At 42.0% G+C, this 12,058-nt stretch overlaps 1 pseudogene; it reads right to left on the reverse strand.

The window, feature by feature from the left end:
• Positions 1 to 237: 237 nt before the first annotated feature.
• LOC123747735 (ribonucleoside-diphosphate reductase subunit M2 pseudogene) lies at positions 238 to 1,200 on the reverse strand (annotated as a pseudogene).
• Positions 1,201 to 12,058: the final 10,858 nt, after the last annotated feature.

Below are 12,058 nucleotides of genomic sequence, written 5' to 3' on the forward strand. Positions count from 1 at the left end.
TTATAAAGAAGATTATGGTTTTGTTATTATGTCCATAATTACATACCTCATATTTTGTAGTCTTGTAATTAGTGGAAAGAGAGAATGTAAGGTATTTAATTCATTATTCATCAAGTCAAAATATAAATATGATAAGTAAAATAGTAAAAGATAATAGATATATATTTTTATTTTTATATTAAATTATTTATATTCTATATAAAAAAACATGTTCTATTCCATCCATCAACTAATTAACTAAAAGTCTGAATCTAATGTAAAAACACTGTATTGATCTGAATTCATTACACCATATTTTTGATATTCACTTACTTTTTTTTCAAAAAAATTAGTTTTCCCTTCTAACGAGATATTTTCTATAAAGTCAAATGGATTTTCTACATTATAAAGTTTCTTAAAACCGAGTTCAAAGAGAAGTCGGTCAGCCACAAATTCTATATACTTCCCCATTAGATCACAGTTCATACCAATAAGTTTGATTGGCAAGGCATCTGTTAAAAATTCTTGTTCAATCTTCACAGCATTATCAATGATAGAATATACATATTTCTGATCAGGCTTATTAATCAAGTACTTAAATATCAAGCAAGCAAAATCTGTGTGTAACCCTTCATCTCTAGAAATCAGTTCATTACTGAAGGTTAGACCTGGCATTAAACCACGTTTTTTTAACCAAAATATTGTAGCAAATGAACCACTAAAGAAAATACCCTCTACTGCAGCAAAGGCAACAATGCGTTCGGCATATGTTGCCGTTCTATTGGTAATCCACCTTAGAGCCCAATCAGCTTTTTTCTTAACAGCTGGCAGCGTTTCAATAGCATTAAATAATCTGTTCTGCTCCTGTAAATCTTTTATGTATGTATTAATAAGTAAACTGTACATTTCATTGTGAATATTTTCCATGGCAATCTGAAAACCATAAAAACACCTCACTTCTGGTATTTGTACTTCTTGGCAGAAACGTTCAACAAGATTTTCATTGACGATACCATCTGATGCGGCAAAAAATGCTAGAACATGTGAAATGAAGTGACGTTCCTCTTCATTAAGTTTCTGTTCCCAATCTACAATATCCTTTGACAAGTCTACTTCTTCAACTGTCCAAAATGATGCTAGCGCCTTCTTATACATTTTAAAGATATCATGATTTTTAATTGGGAACAATGTAAAACGTCCTGGATTTTTAATCAAAAAGGGTTCAATCATCTGAAAAAAATATATAAATAAATAAATAAAATATTTATTTTAACATTGTGTTCACTATCATAGCATAATAAACGAATGAAATTATTGAATTTTGAGTAAAAAAGAGATTAATTTACTACGTACATGTTCTTCCATCCTATATTTTATGTAAACTAAAATAGGTACACATACATATATATATATATATATATATATATATATATATATATATATATATATATATATATATATATATATATATATATATATATATATACATACATATACATACACACACACATATATATTCTTTTCTTTGACACGCTTCCCAATGAGCAGTATCCATTATAACACCAGGCAGTAATACTTCCTATGTTTTGAAGGCATGCCAATTGAACCTGATTGTGACTCACTGCTGCGTTTGTTGCTATTTACTTCAGTAACAGTATATTCACTCTCTGGGAGAACTTCAGAAGGGTATATAGGGGGTATTTCATTGTTCCAAGTATCAAGTAGATTTGCTCTCAATTTTTCGGAATTGATACTCCCTATATCTTCTGTTAAAATATTTAAAGATTTTAAATGATTAATACTAATGTCTGCAAATTCATATGAAAGATACTTATATACCAATACATAATTTCGTTCCCAGTCATTCATACTTAAAATAATCTTAACATCTTCAAAAGGTTTTAAATTAAAGTTTTCCACTTTATTTATTGAGGGCCAAGTAATTGAAGCACATTTTATAATAATTATTTCACTGTTTTGAAGATCAATTAATACGTCGGCAAATGTTTTTCTTACATTTATCGATGAAACATTATCTAATATAAGTAAAAATGAATTTTCCACTAAATGATACAAGTTGATTGTTGGATTAAAGTTTTGTAAAAATTCCACTTTTATTTTTAAATTATTTCTCCATATGACAATTTTATCCCACACTTGAATTATATTTTTGGGGTCTGTTAGTATTATAACAGAATATTTTCTGGGGTAGATTTCATATTGCTTTTTCATGGTTTCCAAAAAAAAAAAAGCAACTGCGCCACCCTTGCTGACAGTTGGGATCTTGAAGAACAAATAGAACCAATATCACCATCACTTTATAATTATCTGAAAATGATAAAAAAAAATAGTTCTTTGTATATTATTAGCTCATAAATATATAAAGATGTGTTGATACAAGAGTAGAATGAATAATTTGTTCCACAAGAACAAATCTACATACCTTATTTTTTATATAATTATCTTTTTAGTAATAATATTTAAACAGGTTACTATATCATGCTTTATAGTATTATAAATCCTACATTTTAACCGTGATCCTAAATTTAACCACAGCAAATGGATCACTCATTATATTAATATTTTTTGCCCACATTTTACATTTTATAATATTTTCACCTAGGCTAAGTTTCAATTGAATATTAAGAAGTGGGGCATTATATCCATCTATATGTTCCTTGGTTGGAAAATAATAAACAGGAAAACCTTGCGGAGTATATTTGTTTGGACTATTAACCCAAATATGTGAACAAGATACCCATACACATTTTGGTAACTTATTACCATTAGCAATTGAGCTTTTCTTCATATTTTCACGCAGGCTTGTAATCTCATGATCTGCAGAGGGTGGAAGATCTTCAATATTCTCATATACAATAGGTAAAAAATTGGGAAGATTACGAACAGATAATAAAATTATCGGTGTTAAGGTATTAAAATACCAATTCTCTTTTCTAAATTGATCAAATATGGATGTATCAAATTTACAAAATACATTATTATTTTCATCATTATTAATCGTTGTATCATCATTACAATTAACTGTATTTACATGAGAAATCATATTGTAACCACGATTTTGGTCCATATAATACTTACTTTCAAAGACAACATACAGACCAGCAGGTTTAGTATTAGTTTTTGTAATAAAATTCATTGACAGTTGAGGATGCTGAGTTGAAATTGTTGACCTATTTCTTGAATAATATAAATATATAATTAAAAAGATCACAATTAAAAATATCATAAATATTATAATATATAAGGAATTTAATAGTGACATTATTATTTTATTTTATATAAAAAAATGTCTCTCACATCTAAACTAATAATGTATACTAATGATTATATTATATATAACGAAACAACATTCTTGTTGACTTAGTTGTGTTAGTTTTGATACGACGGTCATCTAGTCAATATGTGGGGTTACCTGCAGGGGTCACGACTATCCTCAGTTCTAATCTACACATGAATAATCTTCCATTTAGACCACCACACAGCTGAGTGGATACGTACATTGGATAGCGTCTTTCACCCTGATACCCCTGTTTCATAGCAGTGCTGTCAGGGGCTGCTTCCTGGGGGTCGAAATAGGACTGGTCCGCGGGGACACTAAATAGTCCCTAAATCATCTCAAGATAATCTCAGGATATTTAGTACATATATATGTCGTACCTAGTAGCCAGAACGCACTTTTTGGCCTACTATGCAAGGCCAAATTTGCCTAATAAGCCAAGTTTTCCTGAATTATTATATTTTCTCTAATTTTTTTCTTATGAAATGATAAAGATACCCATTTCATTATGTATGAGGTCAATTTTTTTTTATTAGAGTTAAAATTAACGTAGATATATGACCGAACCTAACCAACCCTACCTAACCTAACCTAACCTATCTTTATAGATTAGGTTTGGTTAGGTAGTCGAAAAAGTTAGGTTAGGTTAGGTTAGGTAGGTTAGGTAGTCGAAAAACAATTAATTCATGAAAACTTGGCTTATTAGGCAAATTGGACCTTGCATAGTAGGCTGAGAAGTGCGTTCTGGCTACTAGGTACGACATATATATATACATACATATATATATATATATATATATATATATATATATATATATATATATATATATATATATATATATATATATATATATATATATATATATATATATATATATAATATATATATATATATGCGAACAAGCCTGAATGGTCCCCAGGACAATATGCAACTGAAAACTCACACCCCAGAAGTGACTCGAACCCATACTCCCAGAAGCAACGCAACTGGTATGTACAAGACGCCTTAATCCACTTGACCATCACGACCGGACATAATGAGGTGATAGCCGAGGCTATTTGAACCACCCCACCGCCGGCACTCGGATAGTAATCTTGGGCATAGCATTTTACCAAATCACCTCATTCTTTGGGGCACACGTGAGGAACACAAATGCGAACAAGCCTGAATGGTCCCCAGGACAATATGCAACTGAAAACTCACACCCCAGAAGTGACTCGAACCCATACTCCCAGAAGCAATGCAACTGGTATGTACAAGACGCCTTAATCCACTTGACCATCACGACCGGACATAATGAGGTGATAGCCGAGGCTATTTGAACCACCCCACCGCCGGCACTCAGATAGTAATCTTGGGCATAGCATTTTACCAAATCACCTCATTCTTTGGGGCACACGTGAGGAACACAAATGCGAACAAGCCTGAATGGTCCCCAGGACAATATGCAACTGAAAACTCACACCCCAGAAGTGACTCGAACCCATACTCCCAGAAGCAACGCAACTGGTATGTACAAGACGCCTTAATCCACTTGACCATCACGACCGGACATAATGAGGTGATAGCCGAGGCTATTTGAACCACCCCACCTCCGGCACTCGGATAGTAATCTTGGGCATAGCATTTTACCAAATCACCTCATTCTTTGGGGCACACGTGAGGAACACAAATGCGAACAAGCCTGAATGGTCCCCAGGACAATATGCAACTGAAAACTCACACCCCAGAAGTGACTCGAACCCATACTCCAAGAAGCAATGCAACTGGTATGTACAAGACGCCTTAATCCACTTGACCATCACGACCGGACATAATGAGGTGATAGCCGAGGCTACTTGAACCACCCCACCGCCGGCACTCGGATAGTAATCTTGGGCATAGCATTTTACCAAATCACCTCATTCTTTGGGGCACACGTGAGGAACACAAATGCGAACAAGCCTGAATGGTCCCCAGGACAATATGCAACTGAAAACTCACACCCCAGAAGTGACTCGAACCCATACTCCCAGAAGCAACGCAACTGGTATGTACAAGACGCCTTAATCCACTTGACCATCACGACCGGACATAATGAGGTGATAGCCGAGGCTATTTGAACCACCCTACCGCCGGCACTCGGATAGTAATCTTGGGCATAGCATTTTACCAAATCACCTCATTCTTTGGGGCACACGTGAGGAACACAAATACGAACAAGCCTGAATGGTCCCCAGGACAATATGCAACTGAAAACTCACACCCCAGAAGTGACTCGAACCCATACTCCCAGAAGCAATGCAACTGGTATGTACAAGACGCCTTAATCCACTTGACCATCACGACCGGACATAATGAGGTGATAGCCGAGGCTATTTGAACCACCCCACCGCCGGCACTCGGATAGTAATCTTGGGCATAGCATTTTACCAAATCACCTCATTCTTTGGGGCACACGTGAGGAACACAAATGCGAACAAACCTGAATGGTCCCCAGGACAATATGCAACTGACAACTCACACCCCAGAAGTGACTCGAACCCATACTCCCAGAAGCAACGCAACTGGTATGTACAAGACGCCTTAATCCACTTGACCATCACGACCGGACATAATGAGGTGATAGCCGAGGCTATTTGAACCACCCCACCGCCGGCACTCGGATAGTAATCTTGGGCATAGCATTTTACCAAATCACCTCATTCTTTGGGGCACACGTGAGGAACACAAATCCGAACAAGCCTGAATGGTCCCCAGGACAATATGCAACTGAAAACTCACACCCCAGAAGTGACTCGAACCCATACTCCCAGAAGCAACGCAACTGGTATGTACAAGACGCCTTAATCCACTTGACCATCACGACCGGACATAATGAGGTGATAGCCGAGGCTATTTGAACCACCCCACCGCCGGCACTCGGATAGTAATCTTGGGCATAGCATTTTACCAAATCACCTCATTCTTTGGGGCACACGTGAGGAACACAAATGCGAACAAGCCTGAATGGTCCCCAGGACAATATGCAACTGAAAACTCACATCTCAGAAGTGACTCGAACCCATACTCCAAGAAGCAATGCAACTGGTATGTACAAGACGCCTTAATCCACTTGACCATCACGACCGGACATAATGAGGTGATAGCCGAGGCTACTTGAACCACCCCACCGCCGGCACTCGGATAGTAATCTTGGGCATAGCATTTTACCAAATCACCTCATTCTTTGGGGCACACGTGAGGAACACAAATGCGAACAAGCCTGAATGGTCCCCAGGACAATATGCAACTGAAAACTCACACCCCAGAAGTGACTCGAACCCATACTCCCAGAAGCAACGCAACTGGTATGTACAAGACGCCTTAATCCACTTGACCATCACGACCGGACATAATGAGGTGATAGCCGAGGCTATTTGAACCACCCTACCGCCGGCACTCGGATAGTAATCTTGGGCATAGCATTTTACCAAATCACCTCATTCTTTGGGGCACACGTGAGGAACACAAATGCGAACAAGCCTGAATGGTCCCCAGGACAATATGCAACTGAAAACTCACACCCCAGAAGTGACTCGAACCCATACTCCCAGAAGCAATGCAACTGGTATGTACAAGACGCCTTAATCCACTTGACCATCACGACCGGACATAATGAGGTGATAGCCGAGGCTATTTGAACCACCCCACCGCCGGCACTCGGATAGTAATCTTGGGCATAGCATTTTACCAAATCACCTCATTCTTTGGGGCACACGTGAGGAACACAAATGCGAACAAACCTGAATGGTCCCCAGGACAATATGCAACTGAAAACTCACACCCCAGAAGTGACTCGAACCCATACTCCCAGAAGCAACGCAACTGGTATGTACAAGACGCCTTAATCCACTTGACCATCACGACCGGACATAATGAGGTGATAGCTGAGGCTATTTGAACCACCCCACCGCCGGCACTCGGATAGTAATCTTGGGCATAGCATTTTACCAAATCACCTCATTCTTTGGGGCACACGTGAGGAACACAAATCCGAACAAGCCTGAATGGTCCCCAGGACAATATGCAACTGAAAACTCACACCCCAGAAGTGACTCGAACCCATACTCCCAGAAGCAACGCAACTGGTATGTACAAGACGCCTTAATCCACTTGACCATCACGACCGGACATAATGAGGTGATAGCCGAGGCTATTTGAACCACCCCACCGCCGGCACTCGGATAGTAATCTTGGGCATAGCATTTTACCAAATCACCTCATTCTTTGGGGCACACTTGAGGAACACAAATGCGAACAAGCCTGAATGGTCCCCAGGACAATATGCAACTGAAAACTCACACCCCAGAAGTGACTCGAACCCATACTCCCAGAAGCAACGCAACTGGTATGTACAAGACGCCTTAATCCACTTGACCATCACGACCGGACATAATGAGGTGATAGCCGAGGCTATTTGAACCACCCCACCGCCGGCACTCGGATAGTAATCTTGGGCATAGCATTTTACCAAATCACCTCATTCTTTGGGGCACACGTGAGGAACACAAATGCGAACAAGCCTGAATGGTCCCCAGGACAATATGCAACTGAAAACTCACACCCCAGAAGTGACTCGAACCCATACTCCCAGAAGCAACGCAACTGGTATGTACAAGACGCCTTAATCCACTTGACCATCACGACCGGACATAATGAGGTGATAGCCGAGGCTATTTGAACCACCCCACCGCCGGCACTCGGATAGTAATCTTGGGCATAGCATTTTACCAAATCACCTCATTCTTTGGGGCACACGTGAGGAACACAAATGCGAACAAGCCTGAATGGTCCCCAGGACAATATGCAACTGAAAACTCACACCCCAGAAGTGACTCGAACCCATACTCCCAGAAGCAACGCAACTGGTATGTACAAGACGCCTTAATCCACTTGACCATCACGACCGGACATAATGAGGTGATAGCCGAGGCTATTTGAACCACCCCACCGCCAGTACTCGGATAGTAATCTTGGGCATAGCATTTTACCAAATCACCTCATTCTTTGGGGCACACGTGAGGAACACAAATGCGAACAAGCCTGAATGGTCCCCAGGACAATATGCAACTGAAAACTCACACCCCAGAAGTGACTCGAACCCATACTCCCAGAAGCAACGCAACTGGTATGTACAAGACGCCTTAATCCACTTGACCATCACGACCGGACATAATGAGGTGATAGCCGAGGCTATTTGAACCACCCCACCGCCAGTACTCGGATAGTAATCTTGGGCATAGCATTTTACCAAATCACCTCATTCTTTGGGGCACACGTGAGGAACACAAATGCTAACAAGCCTGAATGGTCCCCAGGACAATATGCAACTGAAAACTCACACCCCAGAAGTGACTCGAACCCATACTCCCAGAAGCAACGCAACTGGTATGTACAAGACGCCTTAATCCACTTGACCATCACGACCGGACATAATGAGGTGATAGCCGAGGCTATTTGAACCACCCTACCGCCGGCACTCGGATAGTAATCTTGGGCATAGCATTTTACCAAATCACCTCATTCTTTGGGGCACACGTGAGGAACACAAATGCGAACAAGCCTGAATGGTCCCCAGGACAATATGCAACTGAAAACTCACACCCCAGAAGTGACTCGAACCCATACTCCCAGAAGCAATGCAACTGGTATGTACAAGACGCCTTAATCCACTTGACCATCACGACCGGACATAATGAGGTGATAGCCGAGGCTATTTGAACCACCCCACCGCCGGCACTCGGATAGTAATCTTGGGCATAGCATTTTACCAAATCACCTCATTCTTTGGGGCACACGTGAGGAACACAAATGCGAACAAACCTGAATGGTCCCCAGGACAATATGCAACTGAAAACTCACACCCCAGAAGTGACTCGAACCCATACTCCCAGAAGCAACGCAACTGGTATGTACAAGACGCCTTAATCCACTTGACCATCACGACCGGACATAATGAGGTGATAGCTGAGGCTATTTGAACCACCCCACCGCCGGCACTCGGATAGTAATCTTGGGCATAGCATTTTACCAAATCACCTCATTCTTTGGGGCACACGTGAGGAACACAAATCCGAACAAGCCTGAATGGTCCCCAGGACAATATGCAACTGAAAACTCACACCCCAGAAGTGACTCGAACCCATACTCCCAGAAGCAACGCAACTGGTATGTACAAGACGCCTTAATCCACTTGACCATCACGACCGGACATAATGAGGTGATAGCCGAGGCTATTTGAACCACCCCACCGCCGGCACTCGGATAGTAATCTTGGGCATAGCATTTTACCAAATCACCTCATTCTTTGGGGCACACTTGAGGAACACAAATGCGAACAAGCCTGAATGGTCCCCAGGACAATATGCAACTGAAAACTCACACCCCAGAAGTGACTCGAACCCATACTCCCAGAAGCAACGCAACTGGTATGTACAAGACGCCTTAATCCACTTGACCATCACGACCGGACATAATGAGGTGATAGCCGAGGCTATTTGAACCACCCCACCGCCGGCACTCGGATAGTAATCTTGGGCATAGCATTTTACCAAATCACCTCATTCTTTGGGGCACACGTGAGGAACACAAATGCGAACAAGCCTGAATGGTCCCCAGGACAATATGCAACTGAAAACTCACACCCCAGAAGTGACTCGAACCCATACTCCCAGAAGCAACGCAACTGGTATGTACAAGACGCCTTAATCCACTTGACCATCACGACCGGACATAATGAGGTGATAGCCGAGGCTATTTGAACCACCCCACCGCCGGCACTCGGATAGTAATCTTGGGCATAGCATTTTACCAAATCACCTCATTCTTTGGGGCACACGTGAGGAACACAAATGCGAACAAGCCTGAATGGTCCCCAGGACAATATGCAACTGAAAACTCACACCCCAGAAGTGACTCGAACCCATACTCCCAGAAGCAACGCAACTGGTATGTACAAGACGCCTTAATCCACTTGACCATCACGACCGGACATAATGAGGTGATAGCCGAGGCTATTTGAACCACCCCACCGCCAGTACTCGGATAGTAATCTTGGGCATAGCATTTTACCAAATCACCTCATTCTTTGGGGCACACGTGAGGAACACAAATGCGAACAAGCCTGAATGGTCCCCAGGACAATATGCAACTGAAAACTCACACCCCAGAAGTGACTCGAACCCATACTCCCAGAAGCAACGCAACTGGTATGTACAAGACGCCTTAATCCACTTGACCATCACGACCGGACATAATGAGGTGATAGCCGAGGCTATTTGAACCACCCCACCGCCAGTACTCGGATAGTAATCTTGGGCATAGCATTTTACCAAATCACCTCATTCTTTGGGGCACACGTGAGGAACACAAATGCTAACAAGCCTGAATGGTCCCCAGGACAATATGCAACTGAAAACTCACACCCCAGAAGTGACTCGAACCCATACTCCCAGAAGCAACGCAACTGGTATGTACAAGACGCCTTAATCCACTTGACCATCACGACCGGACATAATGAGGTGATAGCCGAGGCTATTTGAACCACCCCACCGCCGGCACTCGGATAGTAATCTTGGGCATAGCATTTTACCAAATCACCTCATTCTTTGGGGCACACGTGAGGAACACAAATGCGAACAAGCCTGAATGGTCCCCAGGACAATATGCAACTGAAAACTCACACCCCAGAAGTGACTCGAACCCATACTCCCAGAAGCAATGCAACTGGTATGTACAAGACGCCTTAATCCACTTGACCATCACGACCGGACATAATGAGGTGATAGCCGAGGCTATTTGAACCACCCCACCGCCGGCACTCAGATAGTAATCTTGGGCATAGCATTTTACCAAATCACCTCATTCTTTGGGGCACACGTGAGGAACACAAATGCGAACAAGCCTGAATGGTCCCCAGGACAATATGCAACTGAAAACTCACACCCCAGAAGTGACTCGAACCCATACTCCCAGAAGCAACGCAACTGGTATGTACAAGACGCCTTAATCCACTTGACCATCACGACCGGACATAATGAGGTGATAGCCGAGGCTATTTGAACCACCCCACCTCCGGCACTCGGATAGTAATCTTGGGCATAGCATTTTACCAAATCACCTCATTCTTTGGGGCACACGTGAGGAACACAAATGCGAACAAGCCTGAATGGTCCCCAGGACAATATGCAACTGAAAACTCACACCCCAGAAGTGACTCGAACCCATACTCCCAGAAGCAACGCAACTGGTATGTACAAGACGCCTTAATCCACTTGACCATCACGACCGGACATAATGAGGTGATAGCCGAGGCTATTTGAACCACCCTACCGCCGGCACTCGGATAGTAATCTTGGGCATAGCATTTTACCAAATCACCTCATTCTTTGGGGCACACGTGAGGAACACAAATGCGAACAAGCCTGAATGGTCCCCAGGACAATATGCAACTGAAAACTCACACCCCAGAAGTGACTCGAACCCATACTCCCAGAAGCAACGCAACTGGTATGTACAAGACGCCTTAATCCACTTGACCATCACGACCGGACATAATGAGGTGATAGCCGAGGCTATTTGAACCACCCCACCGCCGGCACTCGGATAGTAATCTTGGGCATAGCATTTTACCAAATCACCTCATTCTTTGGGGCACACGTGAGGAACACAAATGCGAACAAGCCTGAATGGTCCCCAGGACAATATGCAACTGAAAACTCACACCCCAGAAGTGACTCGAACCCATACTCCCCGAGCAA

This window comes from Procambarus clarkii, chromosome 2, assembly GCF_040958095.1.
Source record: "Procambarus clarkii isolate CNS0578487 chromosome 2, FALCON_Pclarkii_2.0, whole genome shotgun sequence".
NCBI lineage: Eukaryota > Metazoa > Arthropoda > Malacostraca > Decapoda > Cambaridae > Procambarus > Procambarus clarkii.